The 20,617-nt window shown below is 44.8% G+C and overlaps 1 protein-coding gene and 1 long non-coding RNA gene across 2 annotated transcripts in view; one reads left to right on the top strand and one right to left on the bottom strand.

Annotated features, from left to right (window-relative positions):
• LOC137530681 (uncharacterized) overlaps positions 1–17,973 on the bottom strand; it is a 58,222-nt gene extending 40,249 nt beyond the window's left edge. The window contains exons 1-2 of the long non-coding RNA XR_011023650.1: positions 17,907–17,973; positions 1,719–1,888 (exon numbers count right to left, since the gene is read on the bottom strand). This is a non-coding gene — a long non-coding RNA (uncharacterized lncRNA). The remainder of the gene's footprint in view (positions 1–1,718; positions 1,889–17,906) is intronic.
• RAB27B (RAB27B, member RAS oncogene family) overlaps positions 15,769–20,617 on the top strand; it is a 347,777-nt gene continuing 342,928 nt past the window's right edge. Inside the window, exon 1 of the mRNA XM_068251327.1 lies at positions 15,769–16,065. The gene's annotated coding sequence lies outside the window, so the exon portion shown is untranslated. The remainder of the gene's footprint in view (positions 16,066–20,617) is intronic.

The raw sequence follows: 20,617 nt of genomic DNA, 5'->3' as shown, positions 1-20,617 counted from the left end.
TGCGGTCCGGGAACGCATGCTGCACGCATTTTTTGTAAAAACGCGTGGCTGTCCCATTCACTTTTCAGTGATGGGATCAGCCACGCAACGCACACAAACGCGGATGGCGTGCGTTCGTACGCGTTGCGTTCCGCAAACCTGGTACAGTTGATCATTGCGTTACTGGGGTTTAAATTTATATAAGGGGGTGGAGCCTCAAACAGCCAATCTGATTTGTTTCATTTTAATGCAGGTTATTGATGCCAAAGACCGCAAAGCTCACAAACTTGGTCATTGAGTAATGAATTAATTGTGTGTTAGGGTTAGGAAAAGTGGTCGCAGCCAACACCAGCCAAATACATAATCGGGCAATGCTGGGTCATCAGTAGGCGGAGACAAATACAAATTTCACTGAGAAAATGTAAACTGCAGCAATTTTTACACTATTAATGGTAGGGTTCTCAAACTTTGCACAGTTGGTCACTGGGTGACTGAGATTAATATTCAGAAAAGTGGGTGGAGCCTACAAAAGCCAATTCAAAATCCACCTATTAATCTTTAAGGGGAATATTTAATTGATGCCATTCTTGCACTGTTAATCACCTGTACCTGGTACAGTTGGCCATTGGGTGATTGGGGTTCAAATTCAGAAAAGGGGTGGAGCCACAGCCAATCAGATTTATTTTATTTCAATGCAAATTATTGATGCCAAAGACCGCAAAGCTCACAAACTTGGTCATTAAGTAATTTTGTGTTAGGGTTAGAAAAAGTGGGCGGAGCCAGCACCAGCCAAATACATACCTGGGCAATGCCGAGTCTTCAGTGGGCGGAGACAAACACAAATTTCACTGGGAAAATGTAAACTGCAGCCATTCTTACACTATTAATTGCAGGGTTCTAAAACTTTGCACAGTTGGTCACTGGGTGACTGGGATTAATATTCAGAAAAGTGGGTGGAGCCTACAAAAACCAATCACAATTCACCTATTGATTTTCAAGGCAAATATTTAATTGCTGCCATTTTTGCACTGTTAATGGCACAAGCCTCAAACCTGGTAAAGTTGATCATTGGGTGACTGGGGTTAAATATTTAGAAAAGGGGTGGGGCCACAAACAGCAAATCAGATGTGTTTCATTTCAATGAAAATTATTCATGCCAAAGACCACAAATCTCACAAACTTGGTCATTGACTATTGACAATTGTGTGTTAGGGTTAGAAAAAGTGGCCACAGCCAACAGCAGCCAAATACATACCCGGGAAACATTAGGACATCAGTGGGTGGAGAAAAATACAAATTTCACTGCCAGAATGTAAACTGCAGCCATGCTTACACTGTCTGTCAATGGCAGGGTTCTTAAACTTTGCACAGTTGGTCACTGGGTGACTGGGATTAATATTCAGAAAAGTGGGTGGAGCCTACAAAAGCTAATCAAAATTAACCTATTGATTTTCAAAGGAGTGGAGCCACAGCCAATTAGATTTATTTCATTGCAATGCCAATTATTGATGCCAAAGACCACAAAGCTCACAAACTAGGTCATCATTGAGTAATTGTGTGTTAGGATTAGAAAAAGTGGACAGAGCTAACACTAGCCAATTACATACCCGGGCAACGCCGGGCGACCAGCTTGTTAATAATAAATAAACACATGTTTAGCTGAGCTTCAGGAATGGATGAAGGACAACAGGCTTAAAAAAAACCTAAAGTAATAAAAAAAAAAAACTAGTTAAACTTACCTGGGGCTTCTACCACCCGCCTGCAGCAGCCCTGTGCCTGACAAACCGATCCTTCGGTCCCCCGCATCGACTCACTTTCGCTCCCGGTGACTCAGCGAGTCGATGGCCATTGCGCTTGCGTGGCCCTGGTTGCCTGCGTCTTCGATCATGCCCCCGTCACCGTGAGCATCCTGCGCATACACAGTAAGTATGAGAAAATAAAAATGACTTTAGGTTTCCTTTAATCTAAATACCGACAAAACTGTTGACAATGCTGACAAACTGAGGTTCTCATTATGAGAGGTCAGGCAGCTCCAGTCTTTTTCACCACCACTGATTGGTTAGGGATAGGGACCTCAGACCTTGCTAGCTTCAACACTGCGCACAGCTTGGGTTTTGTGATTGATGGGGAATTAAACTAAAGGAATCAAATTTAAGTTATTGAGAACAATTCCTCTTTTCACCTATGGAATGTTACTGCATAACTTCAGAGGATCTTCCAACCCTAGTTCACTTCTTCATCTCATCATGGCTGGACTATTGCTATGCCCTCTATCAGGCCAGGATTTACATCAAAGGAGCCTATAGGCACAGATGTCTTGGCACCTTAGCCTTTGCCCTCCATGAACCCACAATCCTCCGCTGAACTGCACTTCAAGTGTGCTGGCCAGGGCCGGTTTAAGCAACAATGGGGCCCCAGGGCAAAATAAAACCTGGGGGGGGGGGGCAACAGATACCCGGAACAAAAATCGGCATTAAGGGACCTTTTTTGCAGCTGGTATAGTCAGGGTGTGAAGCCCCAATCGGTCGGAGCTCCACATTCTGGCTACCCCAGCCTGCATGGGGGACAAGGGGTTAAAAAGTTTCAGGAGGGGGGACCCCACATAATTTTTCTTTTAAATTCCCACACTCTAAACATAAAAAAAAGGGAAAATAGGAAAAAATGCCAGGGATCTTCATACAGCCATATTGCGGTTGTATAGCGATCCCTGGCCAAAGCGCTGCGGCTGCGTATAGACCCCCTGGAAACCCCGTCAGGAAATTTATTGCGCTTTCGTTTGATGCATGTAAAATTGCACTACCGTTAGGTTTGCTACTAAAAGTGACATTTACCGCATTTAAAAGTATACTTTTTTCCTTCGAAACTTTAAAATCGATTTACTCAAAAACTATAATGTCTTCTTGAAAAATAGTTTTTTCCTCTTATTCCCAATAACATTCCTTAACATATCCTGCAAATTTAGGGTTTCTAGCATTTAAGGTGGATTTGCTAATAACCATTAAAGTCGGTGGGTTTTTAAATGTGTATTTTTTTTCCTTTGAAACTTTAAAATAGATTTTCTTAAAAACTATAAGGTCTTTTTGAAAAAATGTTTTTCCTCTTGTAGCCACTGGGGGCCCCTACAAGCTCTGGGGCCCTGGGGCAATTGCCCCCTTTGCCTCTATGGTAGCGCCGGCCCTGGTGCTGGCTGGCCCCGCTGTCACTTCTCCCTTACTTCCTTTCCGTCATAGGTAGCTACAGGTGCCCCTTGATATTAGGTAGCCAGAAAGTACCCTTAGTATTAAGTAGCTAGAGGTGCCTCCAAGTATTAGGTAGCTAGAGGTGCCCCCGACTGAAGGGAGATTTCAGCAGTGGAATGCAGAGAGCAGTGTGAGTAACCTCTCCTTTACACTTTCATCAGAACTTTGCATAGGGAAGGAGGGAGGGAGGCCCTTGGGGAGGGGAGTGAGTCGCCATTTCATCATCAGGCGCCTGTAGGCACGTGCCTACAGTGCCTTATGGTAAATCCAGCCCTGCCCTCTATGCAGGCCTTCCAAATAGAGACTCAAATGCTCTAACTGGTACAAAATGCAGCCGTAAGGTCGTTAACAAGCCAACCCTGCCATTGCCATTTTTTTTGGGTCATTTTAAATAGAGCAAAAGGTGGATCAGCGCAACACCAGGCCATCTCCGAATGGCCTCCATCAGAGATGCGCTGAGCCCCCCCAGGAACTACAAACGCACCTTGAACCCAAACAGAAGCTCTAAATATCATTTTAAATAGAGGTTAGGATTGTGCGTGGTCCACGGTGCACCCCTACCTCCATTTTAATGGCTAGTTGCTAGGGTCCCTTCCAACAGGATGGCCTCATTGTGGTGGAAGGGTCCAGTACTAAATCCTTTGCATGCAAAATTTTTTGGAAGTAAACATCCTCCATTAGTAGTTTAGCACCTGTCTCAGCTGTAATGAGCTCAGTTGTGCATTTAAGAGGCCCTGCAGCTCTATGCAAATAGTGTCAGTCAGGGGCAGCTTGGTTTTAGTTGTGCTGCCAATCCTCTCTACTGTCTACACAACTGTAAATTAAATTGACACAATTTACGTAAAAATACATAAAAAATGCAATGAATATGCGCTCCAATCAAAATACATTCAGCGTTATACATACGCAGTATACAAATAAGTAGGTTGTCAGTTTTTCCTAAATGCAGAAAAATCGCAGAGTAGATATTAATTTTCAAATCGCGGTAAGCTCATAGGATTACTTTAGGTTTCTGTTAATACAATATAATTTTGTTATATTAAACTCTGATATTTAAACAAAGGGAATCAACTATGTGTGATTTCACATTGCATGATATCAGATGTTTACCTAATCTGCCACATGAGGGCGCCAAATGCACAAAAGAAAGTGCTGAAATTTGGGGATGCGAAATGCACATCAGTCAATCCTTGTAGTGTGCACCACACAGTTAAACGCAATGGTAAGCGTATTCCCACTACAAATCACACACAGCAAGAAAAGCATAGCTCCCAACTGTCCCTCTTTCGGAGGGACAGTCCCTCTTTGGGAGCCCTGTCCCTCTGTCCTCCTCATTTGTCCCTCTTTCAGGACTTTGTCCCTCTTTCTATGTAAATACATATATTTCTCTACTAAAAAATGTGTTTGATTGAATCTAAACTTTCTTCCCATCCTCTAAATTGATATATTACTAATTTTACAATGTTAATAAGAAGGAAAATGAACTATGATAGAAAGGATCAGTGTGGTTTGAATTATAAAACAACGTGTTTTTCTTATGAAATCTTTATTGTATGTGTGACTAGGGGTGTGATAGGGGTGTGATCAGGGGTGTGGCAGGGGTGTGATCAAGGGTGTGGCAGGGGCGTGGCTTAAGAGTCCCTCTTTCTCATCTCAAAAAGTTGGGAGGTATGGAAAAGTCCTACCATATATGCACAGCACCACTCTAGGGTATATTTTCAAAAATATCACAACGTTTATTAATCATAGACAATTGGATGAACGGACACTCATGATTAAAGGGAACCTAAACTGAGAAGGATATACATTTTTTCCTTTTAAAATAATACCAGTTGCCTGACTCTCCTGCTGATCCTGTGTCTCTAATACTTTTGGCCACAGCCCCTGAACAAGCATGCAGATCAGGTGCTCTGACTGAAGTCAGACTGGATTAGCTGCATGCTTGTTTCAGGCGTGTGATTCAGCCAGTACTGCAGCTGAAGAGATCAGCAGGGTAGCCAAGCAACTGGTATTGTATAAAAGGAAACATCCATATCCCTCTCAGTATCGGTTCCCTTTAAAACCAATTAAAATCAATTACACTCCCCCTGAGGTAGGCGCACACATAACATAACATAACATAACATAACATGAAAGGCTGGTTTTTATGTCAAGTTTCATTTTATGTTTTGTGCGTTTTTTGTGCATTTTTGCTCCGTTTTTACAGCGTTTTTTAGTGTATTTGGGTTAGAGTTCTTGTTTACCGCAGATGCGTTTTTTAAGTGTTTTGTGTGCATTTTAATGTGTTTGCGGTTTGCACATAAAAAACGCATATGCGATTTTCGTGCGTTTTACTTTTGCGTTTTATGGAAATTACTAGGAAGACTACAGGAAGCAAAAATGCATCAGAAAACTATTTTTTTTTTCAAAAACGCATACAAAAACTTTTTTGAGATTATGCAACAAAATCAGCGTTTTGGAAAACCCACGCAGTGAAAACGCAACGATATGTGTTTTTTCCTGCGGCCCATAGACTTACATAAGCGGCAAAAAGCAGCGTTTTACGCATTGCTAGCGCTTCTGCTAAGTGTGCACCGAGCCTAAAGGTCAAGGAAATAAGTACTGTAATACATGAAAATAAAGTATAAATGACCTGGAACTTGCCCAAAATGACCTGCACAATACTGTGTACAAGCAGACACAGAATGTGCTGGAACCCGGGTTCATAAACAAAGTGCTAACAAGCAGTGAAATTCATACAAAGTGCATAATACAGTGAATGACTGATGGCCATCTAATTAACCACCCTGGCGTTCTGATTAAATCGCCAGGGTGGCTGCGGGAGGGTTTTTTTTAAATAAAAAAAAAACTATTTCATGCAGCCAACTGAAAGTTGGCTGCATGAAAGCCCACTAGAGGGCGCTCCGGAGGCGATCTTCCGATCGCCTCCGGCGCCCAGAATAAACAAGGAAGGCCGCAATGAGCGGCCTTCCTTGTTTTGCTTATATCGTCGCCATAGCGACGAGCGGAGTGACGTCATCGACGTCAGCCGACGTCCTGACGTCAGCCGCCTCCGATCCAGCCCTTAGCGCTGGCCGGAACTTTTTGTTCCGGCTACGCTGGGCTCAGGCGGCTGGGGGGACCCTCTTTCGCCGCTGCTCGCGGCGAATCGCCGCAGAGCGGCGGCGATCAGGCAGCACACGCGGCTGGCAAAGTGCCGGCTGCGTGTGCTGCTTTTTATTTCATTCAAATCGGCCCAGCAGGGCCTGAGCGGCAGCCGCTGGCGGTGTTGGACGAGCTGAGCTCGTCCAGACCGCTCAGCTGGTTAAGGCCCAGTGCACACCAAACCTCTAGCAGATCCTCAAAACGCTAGAGGTTTCTGGAGCAGATTTCAGAGCCATTCTAGGCATGTTTAGAGAGGTTTTCTAAACATGCCTAGCGTTTTTGGGAGCGTTTTTGTGTAGCAGATTACACATATTGTTACAGTAAAGCTGTTACTGAACAGCTTCTGTAACAAAAACGCCTGGAAAACCGCTCTGATCTAGCGTTTTCTACAGCGGTTTGTGTTTTTCCTATACATTACATTAAAGACGAAACACTTCTGAAAACCGCAAACGTGCAGCAGGAGGCGCGTTTGCGGTTTGGAAAAAACCTCAACCCGCTGGTGTGCACCATCCCATTGAAATACATTAGCCAAGTGGTTTCACTGGCAGTTGCGGATGGCGGATCACTGCTAAAACCGCTCAGTGTGCCCTGGGCCTATATGATGCTGGTGGTGGCTAGTGAAAGGTATAGGAGCAGATATATACATCACCTAGGCAGTAGGCAGTCCAGGAAACCCCAGGGAGAGTGTAGGTGCCTCAAAGGATCAGGGTGGACCACCAATTACCCCGCTTCTTCAAAGATGAGACCCCCAGTATAGCTAGTATAGTTTTCCCCAGTATAGGTAGCATAGTTGGCCAAGGTATGGGGGAAGCTTGGTAGGAGGGGCAGCGGGGACAACGGCGGGGAGGGGGGTTCCCTCCTTCTGGTGCTTCCCCCTCTAGATATAGGGCAGCAGGCAGGAGCGGTAAGCGAGGAATTAGTCACCTGCTTCCTGCGTTCCATGTGCTGGCGTGCAGCGTCATCATTACGTGCCACTGCTCTCCGCCTTCTCCACCGCTCACTGTGCTTCCTGATTAGCGGAAGCACAGTGAGCGGTGGAGAAGGCGGAGACCAGTGGCATGTGATGGTGACGCTGTGCGCCTGCGTCTGGAACACAGGAAGCAGGTAATTCCTCGCCCGCAGCTCCTGTTGCCAGGAGGGGATCCACGTGGGTTGGGGTCTGGCCCTCCTCCCCACAGCTGTCCCTGCTGCCATTCCTTTACTTCAGCACTGCTTTCCCCTCCCACTCATAGCCTCTGTGACACCCTCTCCTCTCTCTCATCCGGTGCGCCATGCCCCCTGGTGCCCAATGGCAGGAATGCCCCTGCCTCCCTGCCTTGTGCCTAACCTTAGCTGTTGTGCCTTATGTACAGTATATCCTTAACATTCTGTGCCTTGTCCCTAACCTTAACTGCTGTGCCTGATGTATATCTTTACCCTTCCCTGCCTTGTGCCTAACCTTAACTTTTTTTTCCCTCGTGTTTAAAGAGGAACTCCAGCCTAAACAAACATACTGTCATTAAGTTACATTAGTTATGTTAATTAAAATAGATAGGTAATATAATCTCTTACCCACCCTGTTTTAAAAGAACAGGCAAATGTTTGATTTCATGAGGGCAGCCATCCTATTGGTTGAAAGGAGGTGACAGGGAGCGTGAGACACAGTTCCAACTGTCCTGTGTCCTGGGCACCTCTCCCAGTTGCTAGGCAACGTGAATAACAACATAGGAAATCCCATCATGCTCTGCACAGCATCAGGGGAAAAAAGCCCGGGCTTTTTTTTCTTTGATAGGTGGAGCTTAAATAAAAATGTAGCTAAAAATGATGCTTTGGTAAGAAAAACAAAGTTCTGATGCTGTGAAACTGTTAAAGAAACACCAAGCCTTTTCAGTTCTGCTGAGTAGATTTTCAGTCCGGAGGTTCACTTTAACTTTAACCACTCTACCAGGTGCCTATCTTAGGCCTGGAACCCACTAAATCTAAAGCTAGCGATTTGTGATAGCGTTTTGCAAGCGATTTTGGGAGCAATTTCCCTGCTCCTATACAATTCATTGGAATGGAAATTCTCCCAAATTGCTGCATGTCCTGCGATTGCAATTTCCTTAATTGCAATCGCTCTAGTGGAATCTGTCCCATCCAATTACATTGGCAGAGCATGTAGGGAAATAGCTATTGATTGAAAGCGCTCCCTAAATGCTCTAGTGGGTTCCAGGCCTTATACTGTCTGCCAAGTGCCTCCCCTTAACCCCTCAACCAGGTGTCTAACTCTCCTGGTGGTTTATTAAAATCCGCCAGGGGGCAGCAAAGCCGTTTTTTCTTTCTTTATCTTTTTTTTTCATGTAGCGAGACAAGGTCTCGCTACATGATAGCCGCTGCTCAGCGGCATCCCCCCAGCCCCTCCGATCGCCTCCGGCGATCGGAGATCAGGACATCTCGTTCAAAGAACGGGATCTCCTGGAGGGCTTCCCCCGTCGCCATGACGACGGGCGGGATGACGTCACTGACGTCCTCGACGTCGTGACGTCAAAGGGGACTCCGATCCACCCCACAGCGCTGCCTGGCACTGATTGGCCAGGCAGCGCTCGGGGTCTGGGGGGGCGACTGCGGCGCGATGGATAGCGGCGGATTGGCAGGTAGCGGCGGCGATCAGATTGCACATGCAGCTAGCAAAGTGCTAGCTGCGTGTAGAAAAAAAAAATTTATGCAAATCGGCCCATCGGGGCCTGAGCGGTGCCTTCCGGCGGCATAAGCTCGGGCTTACCGCCAGGAAGGCTAATCTGTCCCTTCTGTCATGTTCCTTACCATAACCCCTCAACCAGGTGTCTAATCTATCCCTTCTGTCATGTTCCTTACCATAACCCCTCAACCAGGTGTCTAATCTATCCCTTCTGTCATGTTCCTTACCATAACCCCTCTGCCAGGTACCTACCATTAATCTTCCCTGCCAGGTGACTAATCGTAACCACTCTGCCAAGTGCCTAACCTTTATTCTCCCTTCTTGGTGCTTTAGGCACCACCAGGTACCTAATTCTAAACTAGTGCCTATTGCACCTGCTCTTAGGCTCTTGGCAGAAGTGATATCATGAAATAGTTAATTTCTGCTGTTAGGTTTTAAACTCTCCCCTAGACTCTCTCAAGGCCCTAGGCAACTGCCTAGGATTGCCTTGTGGATGATCTGGATTTGCATGGTGCAATGCAAGAGCCTACCACAGTGCATCGCACCACACCATTACATGCAGATTCATTTCCAATCCATACATGTGACCAATTTCCTCCCGGTATCGCTCGCCCTTACCGCCACGCACGACATCATGCATACCCGACCAATATGTGTGACCGATTTTGGCCCAAAATCAGTCTCATTGTCGATCGGGCATGCCCTTGCTGGCACCGATTTCCATCCAATTCAATAATAATTATTGAATCGGTTGGTTGATCAGCTACTGGGTTGAGAGATGTATGGCCACCCTTACAGACCCACTCCCTGAAATTCATGCAACAAAGCTGCTGTTTGCTATGGATCCTTGGAGCTGCTGTCTGCATTGCACGCTGGGAGCTGTAGTCCCACACTAGCGCCTCCCGCAGCAGCATACCTCCCAACATTTTGAGATGTGAAAGAGGGACACTTAAGCCATGCCCCTGCCACACCTTTGCTCACGACCCGTCACACCCCTAGTCACGCATACCATAAAGATTTCGTACAAAAAATATGCTGTTTTATAATTCAAACCACACTGGTCCTTTCTATCCTGGTTCATTTTCCCTCATATTAACATTTAAAAATAAGAAATATATCAATTTAAATAATGGGAATAAAGTTTAGAGGCAATTCAACACCTTTTTCAGTAGAGAAATGCATATATTTACATAAAAAGAGGGACAACGTCCTGAAAGAGGGACAAATAAAGAGGGACAGAGGGACAGGTCTCCCAAAGAGGGACTGTCTCTCCAAAAGAGGGACAGCTGGGAGCTGTGCAGATCTGTCCCGGTGGCAGATAGTGCGGACAGGGAAATCTGCTGTCCCATCCCGGGACATACGTGCAAGTGATTTCAAATGTCATAGACATCTGACATCTAAGTCATGTGCACACTTCCAGACAGTAAGCGAGTCACGTGACTTCACTGGGATGCGCATGTGGCCCGCTACGCTACTGCAACAATTTATTGAGATCAAGGTTGCTAAATTTGTCATGTTGGGGGCCTCATGATTGCTGAATTTGTCTTGTTGGGGGCCTCATGATTGTTGATTTTGTCTTGTTGGGGGCCTCATGATTGCTGAATTTGTCTTGTTGGGGGCCTCATGATTTGTTGGAGGCCTCATGATTGCTGAATTTGTCTTGATAGGGGCCTCATGATTGCTGAATTTGTCTTGTTGGGGGTCCATGATTGCTAACTGCGAGACTATGGGGAAAGCTGAATCATCATCATATGAGACAATAGCATTAACCACTTGAGGACCCAGCCTTTACCCCCCCCCCCCCTTAACTATTTGACATTCCTGGACGTGAAACTCACGTCCAGGAAGCCATGTGCGCTCCTGCGCGTCCACGCGGCCGATCGCGCGCGTGCACGCGCGCTCCCGGCCGGCGGTTTGTTAGCCAGTGAATCAGTGAATCGGGCAACGGTGCCCGATCACTGATTCCTCTCCCCCGCAGAAAAAGCGACAGCTTCTCTCGGAAGCTACGCTTTTTCTGCTTCCTATGTCGCTCTAAGCGTACGTGGTACGCTTAGAGTGACGTCACTGTAAACAACTCATGGCTGCCATCTTGTCGCCAAAAAGTAAACTACATCTAAATGTTAAATAAAAATAAAAATACACATATATTTCCAAAAAATAATACAATTTCAATCCCACCCTCCCAAAAATACCCACATAAAATGTTTAATTAAAAAAAACAAAAAAACATTACAATAAAAAACAAAACAAAACACAAATATTTACCTAAGGGTCTAAACTTTTTAAATATCTATGTAAAGATGAAATATTTCTTTTTTTTTTTATTATAAGCTTGTAAATAGTGATGAATGCAAAACGGAAAAAATGCACTTTTATTTCCAAATAAAATATTGTCGCCATACATTGTGATAGGGACATAATTTAAATGGTGTAATAACCGGAACAAATGGGCATATACAATACGTGGGTTTTAATTATGGAGGCATGTATTATTTTAAAACTATAATTGCCGAAAAGTGAGAAATAATGATTTGTTTCCGTTTTTATCTTATTCTTCCTTTTAAAATGCATTTACAGTAAAGTGGCTCTTAGTAAAATGTACCCCCCAAAGAAACCCTAATTGGTGGCGGAAAAAACAAGATATAGATCAGTTCATTGTGATAAGTAGTAATAAAGTTATAGGCTAATGAATGGGAGGTGAACATTGTTCGGATGCATGAAGCGAAAAACGACTGAATGCGAACTGGTTAAGGACCAGCGTGGTTTTTTATGATCTGTGCTGGGTGGGCTCTGCAGCCCCCAGCACAGATCAGGTTGCAGGCAGAGCGATCAGATCGCCCCCCCTTTCCCCCCCCCCTATGGGGATGATGTGCAGGGGGGGTCTGATCGCTCCTGCCTGCCTGGGTGTTGCGGGGGGGCACCTCAAAGCCCCCCTCCGCGGCGAAATTCCCCCCTCCCTCTCCTCCCTCTCACCCCTGGTGATCGGGGCTGCACAGGACGCTATCCGTCCTGTGCAGCCTGTGTCAGGCTGTCCTCTGTCACATGGCGGCGATCCCCGGCCGCTGATTGGCCGGGGATCGACGATCTGCCTTACGGCGCTGCTGTAGCAGCAGCGCCGTTCAATGTAAACAAAGGAGACAAACGTCTCCTGCGTTTACATTTAGTCTGCGAGCCGCGATTAGCGGCTCACAGGCTATTCATGGAGACCCGCTCCGTGATCTAACAGGAAACGGCCGCTCGCGCGAGCGGCCTTTACTGATTAATTAGGAAGGCATCTGGCGACGCAGATGTGCGTCGCTGGTCCTCCAGCTACCACTTTGCCGCCGCACGGTATGAGTGTGCGGTTGGCAAGTGATTAAACCTACTTTTTTAGCTTTTTAAAACAGAAAATAAAACTGGGAGGTTCTAAAAAAAATGAATACATTTTTTCAGGAGTAGGATGGATGAAATTGTTTTTCCATAATGTTCATGTATGAGTTAAAACGTTTGTACAGTATTTAGTTTAAATTGCTATTGCCACTTTGCAATAGATAAGTGACTTTTGGGTTGCACAACGTAACCCTCATATTTTTTGGAACGCTAGCTGCAGTGTGCTGAACTCTGCTGCCTACAGTATGTACAGTATACGCTGTTCTCTAGTTGCTGCACTGTGTGCTGATCTACCTCCAGTGTGTACAGTGTAAGGTGTTACTCTGTGCCTTTACTGATTGCAAACCAGCTGTATTGTATGCTGATCCCTGCTACTTTCAGTATGTACAGTATTAGCTGTAAAGCCTGGTACACACATAGAATTTTGATTAGCCAATTTTAGCTCTGTTCATAAAATTCATTGTCTGTTGGCCCACTTACTGCACGGGGGTGGTAAAATTGGTCAGTGATTGACCAATCAAAATTGTATGTGCGTATACATCTTTGATCTATGCCTATACTGATTGTAAATTAACTAAATAAATGACAGGGGGCTCCATCCAATATTTCAATGGGCAGGCCCGTTATCTGTAGCTTACACCGCTGCTAAGTTCGTGTACATTTTGCCCCACCCATGGCCACGCCCACTCACTGCATTGCCGCACCCATTTTTTGACGCTGCGCACGACGCATGTACCCCCCACGTAGTGCCCACAGGTGCCCCGATCTCTAAGGACCCTAGGAACGCCCCTGGTGTACCATCTCTGGTGAACTTTAAAGTGGACCTGAATTCTTGCACAGGACACAGAGAGAAAAGCACCCTGTGTGTTTTTAGAGAGAAGAGCCTGTCTAATTTCCTTTCATCTTCAAGTAATCACAAGTGTAATTTGATCTCTCAGCTGTGTCAGCACAGGAATTCGGCAGGCACTTATACCAGGCTAACCAATAAGGGGGGCACCTATGCCTGGCTGCCTGTACTGGGGCACTTATGCCTGGCTATCTATACTGGGGGCACCTATGCCTGACTACCTCTACTGCAGGCACCTATACCTAGCTAACCTGTACTGGAGCGCCTATACGTGGCTAACCTATACTGGGGCACTTATACCTAACTAACCTATACTGGGGCACCTATACCTGGCTAACCTATACTGGGGCACCTATACCTAACTAACCTATACTGGGGCACCTATACCTGGCTAACCTATACTGGAGCATCTATACCTGGCTAACCTATACTGGGGCACCTATACCTGGCTAACCTATACTGGAGCACCTATACCTAACTAACCTATACTGGGGCACCTATACCTGGCTAACCTATACTGGGGGCACCTATACCTAGCTAACCTATACTGGGGCACCTATACCTGGCTAACCTATACTGGAGCACCTATACCTGGCTAACCTATACTGGGGCACCTATACCTGGCTAACCTATACTGGAGCACCTATACCTAACTAACCTATACTGGGGCACCTATACCTGGCTAACCTATACTGGGGACACCTATACCTAGCTAACCTATACTGGGGCACCTATACCTGGCTAACCTATACTGGGAGCACCTATACCTGGCTTACCTATACTGGAGCACCTACACCTAACTAACCTATACTGGGGCACCTATACCTGGCTAACCTATACTGGGGCACCTATACCTGGCTAACCTATACTGGGGGCACCTATATCTGGCGGCACCTATACCAGGCTTCCTAGACTGGGGGGCTAAATACCCCATAGCAAACAACCTTCTCGAGTCCACAAGGTGGTGGGTGGGGATCCAATTTTTACATCCTCGCCCTGGGTGCAATTTAGCCTAGAAACTGCCCTGCACAGGATGTTAACCCTTTGTCTGGTTCCATGAAAGCAGGAAGTAGACACACTGCAGATTTACTGCAGGAGTTGTGCCAGCTGATACAAAGAAATGTTTTTCTTATTATGCTGCTGCTTATCTTTTAGAGCAGAGAGGAAGTTCTGAGTTTAGGTCTGCTGTTAGAGGCAGAGGATCAGCAGGACAACCAGGCAATCTGCATGGTTTAAAAGAAAATATGGCACTTCAGGGGGCGTACGTACAAAAAGGGCGCCCGGACAAAAAGGGTGCGGGGTGTAAACTCTAAATAATAATTAATCATTAATAGGGTTTATAAAAATTGTGTGCTATATTTCGTTTACAAATAATGTTTAACAAAATTATAAATCATTAAATAATGTTTATGAAATTGGAAATTGTGAAAACGTTAATCTTCCCTGTTTCAAAAGTTAAACTTATAATTACGTTCATTAAAAAAACAATAATATATGTTTAATTATTATAATTGTATATTGTTGTGAATAACCTTCATTTATGGTTTGTTCTTATAATAAAATCTGAAAATATTCTTTATAACGATGATATAAATATAACTACGTTCATAATAAGTGTTGTAAAACATTAGTAATTATTACTAAAATTTTACTAAAACTATACCTAAGCCTACTCTTACACAGAACCCTCCCTGTACCTATCCCTAACCCCTAGACCCCCTGTTGATGCCTAAACCTAAGACCCCCCTGTTGGTGCCTAAACCTAAGACCCCCCTGTTGGTGCCTAAACCTAAGACCCCTAAGACCCCCCTGTTGGTGCCTAAACCTAAGACCCCCCCTGTTGATGCCTAAACCTAAGACCCCCCTGTTGGTGCCTAAACCTAAGACCCCCCTGGTGGTGCCTAAACCTAAGACCCCCCTTTATTATGTGGATAATAATGTTTTACTAATTGTGGATGCAAAAAATATTTTGCAATTTACGTTACGTACTAATCGCTTTATTTTGTGAATAATAATGTTTTACAAACAGTAAGGGATAAAACTTTAAATAATGTTTTAATTAGTTAAATAAGATAAATATGTTTAGTATTTTTTATAAACGTTATTCGGCACGGGTGCATTTTATAAACGTAAATCACCACAAGCACACTTATAAATCATTAAAAATCTCCTGGCGCCGTTTGTAAACGTTATTTATGTCCTGCGCCCTTTTTTCCTGCTCGGCGCCCATTAAACGTTATTTATTATGAGAGTGAATGGCGGCGCCCTTTTTGTCCACTAGCGGCCTGCACCCTTTTTTCCCGCTTCCCTTCAGCGGTCCTTGAAGTCCAGTTTTACATAGGTGCCTTAAGTTAATCTGAAGTACAAGCAAGTCTCCCCCCTAGTACAGCTCATTAGAAGACCACTGTGTGGCTGCTAGTAGTGCTGCTGCTGCAGGAGGCAGAGATGCTCCCAGGACTGGCTTAGCACAGCCTCAGCATCAGCCTGTATGTGTGTGTGATAGGCAGAGGGAGGAGTGTAGAGAGGCTGCAGGCAGGCAGACTGTCACCGCCAGATCAGCAGACGGCTGGATGATCTGGGGGGGATACAGGGGGATCTCAGCGATCAGTCAGCGGTGATCCATCCCCAGCCTCGCACCTTGCTCTGAACTACACCTGACCCCTTTCCCAATCCACCCCCCTCCGCCTCCCATCATCAGCACCACCCCAGCCTCCCCTCCTCACTGACTGCAGACGAGAGAGATGGAAGCAACAGTGCTGTGATAGCGAGCAATGGGCAGACCCCTCCGCCTGGCAGACACAGCATCTCAGCTCTGCACAGCAAGGCCATAGGTATGTGATTGTATATGGCAATTATTGATGATGATCTCCATTACTCATCCCCATAGGCAGGGGCCATGGCAGCCCTGGGGCAGCAGCATGCATAATGGCCATGCCTGGTCTGCAGGGCTGAGGGGAGAGCTATGCCCTGTCATCAGGCCTTCAACTTACACTACTTTCAAAGTTATTCTTGCCTATTGCCTGTATATTGACATGGTTACTGCTTCTTTTAAAAAATGCCCTGATTACACCCTTTGTTGTGTTGCTGAAGCTGTTCTGCAACACTTACTACTTTCTTTGGCAAGCACTTTATTATTAATAGTATTTATATAGTGCTAGCATCTCCTGTAGCGCTGTACAGAGTACACTGTCTTACCACTTACCTGTCCCTCAGAGGGGCTCACGATCTAATCCCTACCATAGTCCTATGTCTATGTATGTATCATGCAGTGTATGTATCGTAGTCTAGGGACAATTTAGGAGGATGCCAATTCATTATCTGTATGGTTTTTTGGGAGGTGGGAGGAAACCTGAATGCCTGGAGGAAACCCGCACAGACTGGGATTCAAACCAGGGGCCCAGCACTGCAAGGCGATAGTGTTAACCATTATGCCACCGTGCTGCCCTCTGCATCTATAGCAGCTTTAATGTGCCCATTACAATTTTTCCATCAGATTCCATCATTCAACGCACTTTTTATCATCGAGTTGTATAGAAAACTGCACAATTTGTGGCGCAAATCGATGTGATATGATTCTTTGGTTGAAAAGGAAAAATGATTTATCCGAAAGTTGCATTTTATGATCGGATTGTAATGTAAGATTGTTCGGTTGATAGGAACAGGTGATAATTGCCTTCTGATTAGTTACAATCGTTCAAATCGCATCAAAGATTGCGTCTGATGAAAAAAATTACCATTAATGGGCATCTAAAAGGGGCATAGGCTGCCATTTTTATATCCTTTTAAACAATACTAGGTGCCTGGCTGTCCTGTCAATCATCTGCCTTGAATAGTTTTAGCCATGAACGGTGTACAAGCATGCAGATCGTGTGCTCTGACGGAAGTCTGACTGTTTAGCCTCATGCTGCCTTCAGGTGTGTGATTCAGATACTACTGCAACCACTGAATTCAGCAGGGCTGCCAGGCAGCTGGTATTGTTTAAAAGTAAATACATTTTCAGCCTCCATATCCATCTTAGTTCAGGTGTCCTTTAACTGACTGCAGGTACTCCATAGCAACCAATCCCATTTGTAGATGAATGTAGTTTTGATCGACTTCTGATTGTATGCTGTGGGCTTTGCTCTTGCTCCTTCGCTGGCTGTATACGCCTTGAGCAATATAAGCTCAGTAAGTTATAACAGCCAGACGGTGTTCAGCAGTTTACAGTAGCCTTTAGGGGAAATTTATCAAAGGCGGAGTGTAAAGTAAATAGGAGCAAAAGTGATGCAGTTGCCCAGGGCAACCCGGTCAGAATCCTTGCAGTGTATTTAATCAGAACAGGCGCAAGGAAAACTGAAGGGAAAGTGGAGAAGAGAAACCAATCAGATTCCACCATGGTTGCTATGGGTTACAAAGCAGAACTGCAGTGCTGAGGCATCAAGTTCTGTAGTCCATAGCAACAACATCTCTGTGTACACTAATCTGAAATTGTTGCTATGGGATACAGGATGTATGGCATCTGCTAGCCTGAATCATGCTAGGACAAACTGTGGCTGTTCATTAGTGAGTAGCAAGAATTACTGGACAGAGTTTAGTGAGTGGCAGTATTATTATTATTATTATTTTTTATATATCACTGGTATTTCCACAGCACTTTACACAAAGTATAGACTGAACAATTCATAACACTCACTTTTGCCAGAGAAGCTTACAATCTAATCAGTCCTTCCGATAGCCGTGACCAAGTTTGTCTACGGGAGTTTAGGGACAGTTTTATGAGGGAGCCAATTAACCTTATTGGCGTGGTTTGTGAATGTGGGAGGAAACCATGGCCCTTAGTGGAAAAAGCAGGGCGAACATACAAACTCCATGTAGATAAGGACAAACCAATCCTGAGACTCTAGTGCTGCAAAACACTAAGAGAACCAGTCACAACCACAAGTTCCAGCATTCCCTGCTGTTCAGCACACTGGTATTTGTAGTTCATCAAAAAAGACTGTATTTGCAATGTTCTTTACACCTGACCTGACAAGTTGTTGTTTTTTTCCAATTATAAAACAAATCAAATGAGATTTTGCTTTTTACTGCTACATCGAGAGAGGCAGAGAGAGCACAGAGGTGAATTGTGATTGGTTGTTATGAGATATCGCTCTCTTGTGAAATAAGAACAATTTGTTTTAAAGTCATCTGCTGTGTATTGTATGTGGTTTGTTTTTTCCATTGCTATTGATTTCTGTAGCTTCGAGGTTGCAAGAAGCTGGGCGGTTTGTGGATGTCGACATTATGTGAATTGATACAAATGTTATGCTTTTAGAAATTATATGTTTTTTTTATGAAATGAAATTCTATTCACTTGTGGGTATTTCTGTGAGCAGGATTATATGCTGCTACTGTTTCCAATGCACAGTGCTTAGCTTAGACTCTTAAAGGGAACCCAAGGGGAGAGATATGTGGAGGCTGCCATATTTATTTCCTTTTAAGCAATACCAATTACCTGGTTGTCCTGCTGATCCTCTGCCTCTAATACTTTTAGCCATAGGCCCTGAACAAGCATGCAGCAGATCAGGTGTTTCTGACATTGTCAGATCTGACAAGATTAGCTGCATGCTTGTTTCTGGAGTTATTCAGACACTACTGCAGCCAAATAAATCAGCAGGACTGCCAGGCAACTGTTATTGTTAAACAAGAAAATAATTATGGCAGCCTCCATATTCTTCTCACCAGGGGCGTAGCAATAGGGGGTGCAGAGGTTGCGACCGCATTGGGGCCCTTGGGCAAGAGCGGTCCCCGAAGGGCCCTCCCTCAACTGCAGTATTAGCTCTCTATTGGTCCTGTGCTCATAATAATCACTTCTATAGATACTTTGAATAGTGGTAATCATTAACAAGCTCTTCCCCATCCCCTTCTTGCACCTCTGACACTGTAGTTGCCATTGGCAGGTTTGGTGCGCCGTATCAATTATATATAGAGTGCTTGGGGGGACCCATTGTAAAACTTGCATCGAGGCCCACAGCTCTTTAGCTACGCCACTGCATATCACTACAGTTGTCCTTTAAAGAGAACTGCTTACGGTTGAACATTTGCAAAAGCATAATTATAATTTGTATTATTATTGTTGCATATTTATATAGCGTTGACATTTTCCAGTATGGTTTGGGGGATGTGAGAGGAAACTGGTACAAGCATGCTGAGGCCGGCCCTACAGACTCCATGCAGATAGTGTCCTGGCTGACATTAACATCTGGGACTCTAGTTTGCTAAGGTCAGTTTCTCACTGCCAACCGGGGGTAGTGTTGTGCTGTGATATGAGGGTCGCACCGCAACTCCAAAAAACAGCCTTCTCGGATTTCCAAGTTAATACGCGGTAATCTCCATCTGGCAGCAGGCCAAACAGGAAATGAGGCTCTCTAGCACTCACTTCCTGTTGGCGAAGAAAATAAGTGCGCGGAAGTGTATTGCTACCGAGTGGCGAGAGCGGGAAAGCGGCCGGGAGCGGAGGTAACACCGTGGGACAGTCCGCTGCAAGGGGCTGGTGAAAGCCCCAGGTGAGTAAAGCTCATTTATACTTTTTTCCCTGGTAACTCCTTTAACATATGTAGCAATTTTGGTGTCAATAGCATGTATGGGGAGCTTTGCTAAATTCGGCAAGAAATGATGCGAAATTTCACGAAATTTTATGCGAAATTACGAATGATTACGCGAAATAAATTGAATTTGCTAATCGTAATTACGTATAAGCGTCATTGCGAATATTTACGCGAAATTTAGTGAAATCGTAATTCGTGGATTACGGTCGTCACTATCCACAATACCTCTGAAGAAAAAAGGTTGAACAAGGGCTCCTCTGGTCTCTACCTCTGTATTCCCTATTGCTAGGCATTGGTGATGTGTGTATGGTGAGAAATAGTCCAGGTTGGCACATATGCCCCTGGGGGTGTTTCTGCAAGGTGTGGGGGGTACTTGTGTTTGTCACACTCTATTCAGTATAACTTATTTGGAGTTGTAGAAAAGACAAATCCTACAGAAAGCACATTGAGTCATTTATTTTTGTAGTTAACAAAATGAATTAGGGAGTATTGGAAATCATTTGTGTACGATAAGGACATGCATGGAAGTGCCCAGGTGTATTTCAAATCATTTTACCCCCGTCAGGAGATATGTGGTAAACGCAGCGCTTATAATTGGCATGCACTGTGATAATGCTTGGAAACCCTAGTTCTATCTAATATGTATTTTGTACCTTGAACATCTTTTCTTCTGTCTTATCCAGCAATACAAATATACGTCAGTCTACATATGGACTACAAAGTGAGTAGTCAAGTCACAACCTAACTCAGGCTCCCTGCACACTGCAAACCCATTTTGCGATTCCGATTTTACCTGAATGCAATCAACAGAAAAACG

The sequence above is a fragment of the Hyperolius riggenbachi genome, chromosome 1 (assembly GCF_040937935.1).
Source record: "Hyperolius riggenbachi isolate aHypRig1 chromosome 1, aHypRig1.pri, whole genome shotgun sequence".
NCBI classification, from domain to species: domain Eukaryota; kingdom Metazoa; phylum Chordata; class Amphibia; order Anura; family Hyperoliidae; genus Hyperolius; species Hyperolius riggenbachi.
Note: the sequence above shows the minus strand (reverse complement) of the source record. Positions and strands in the feature narration are given on the sequence as shown.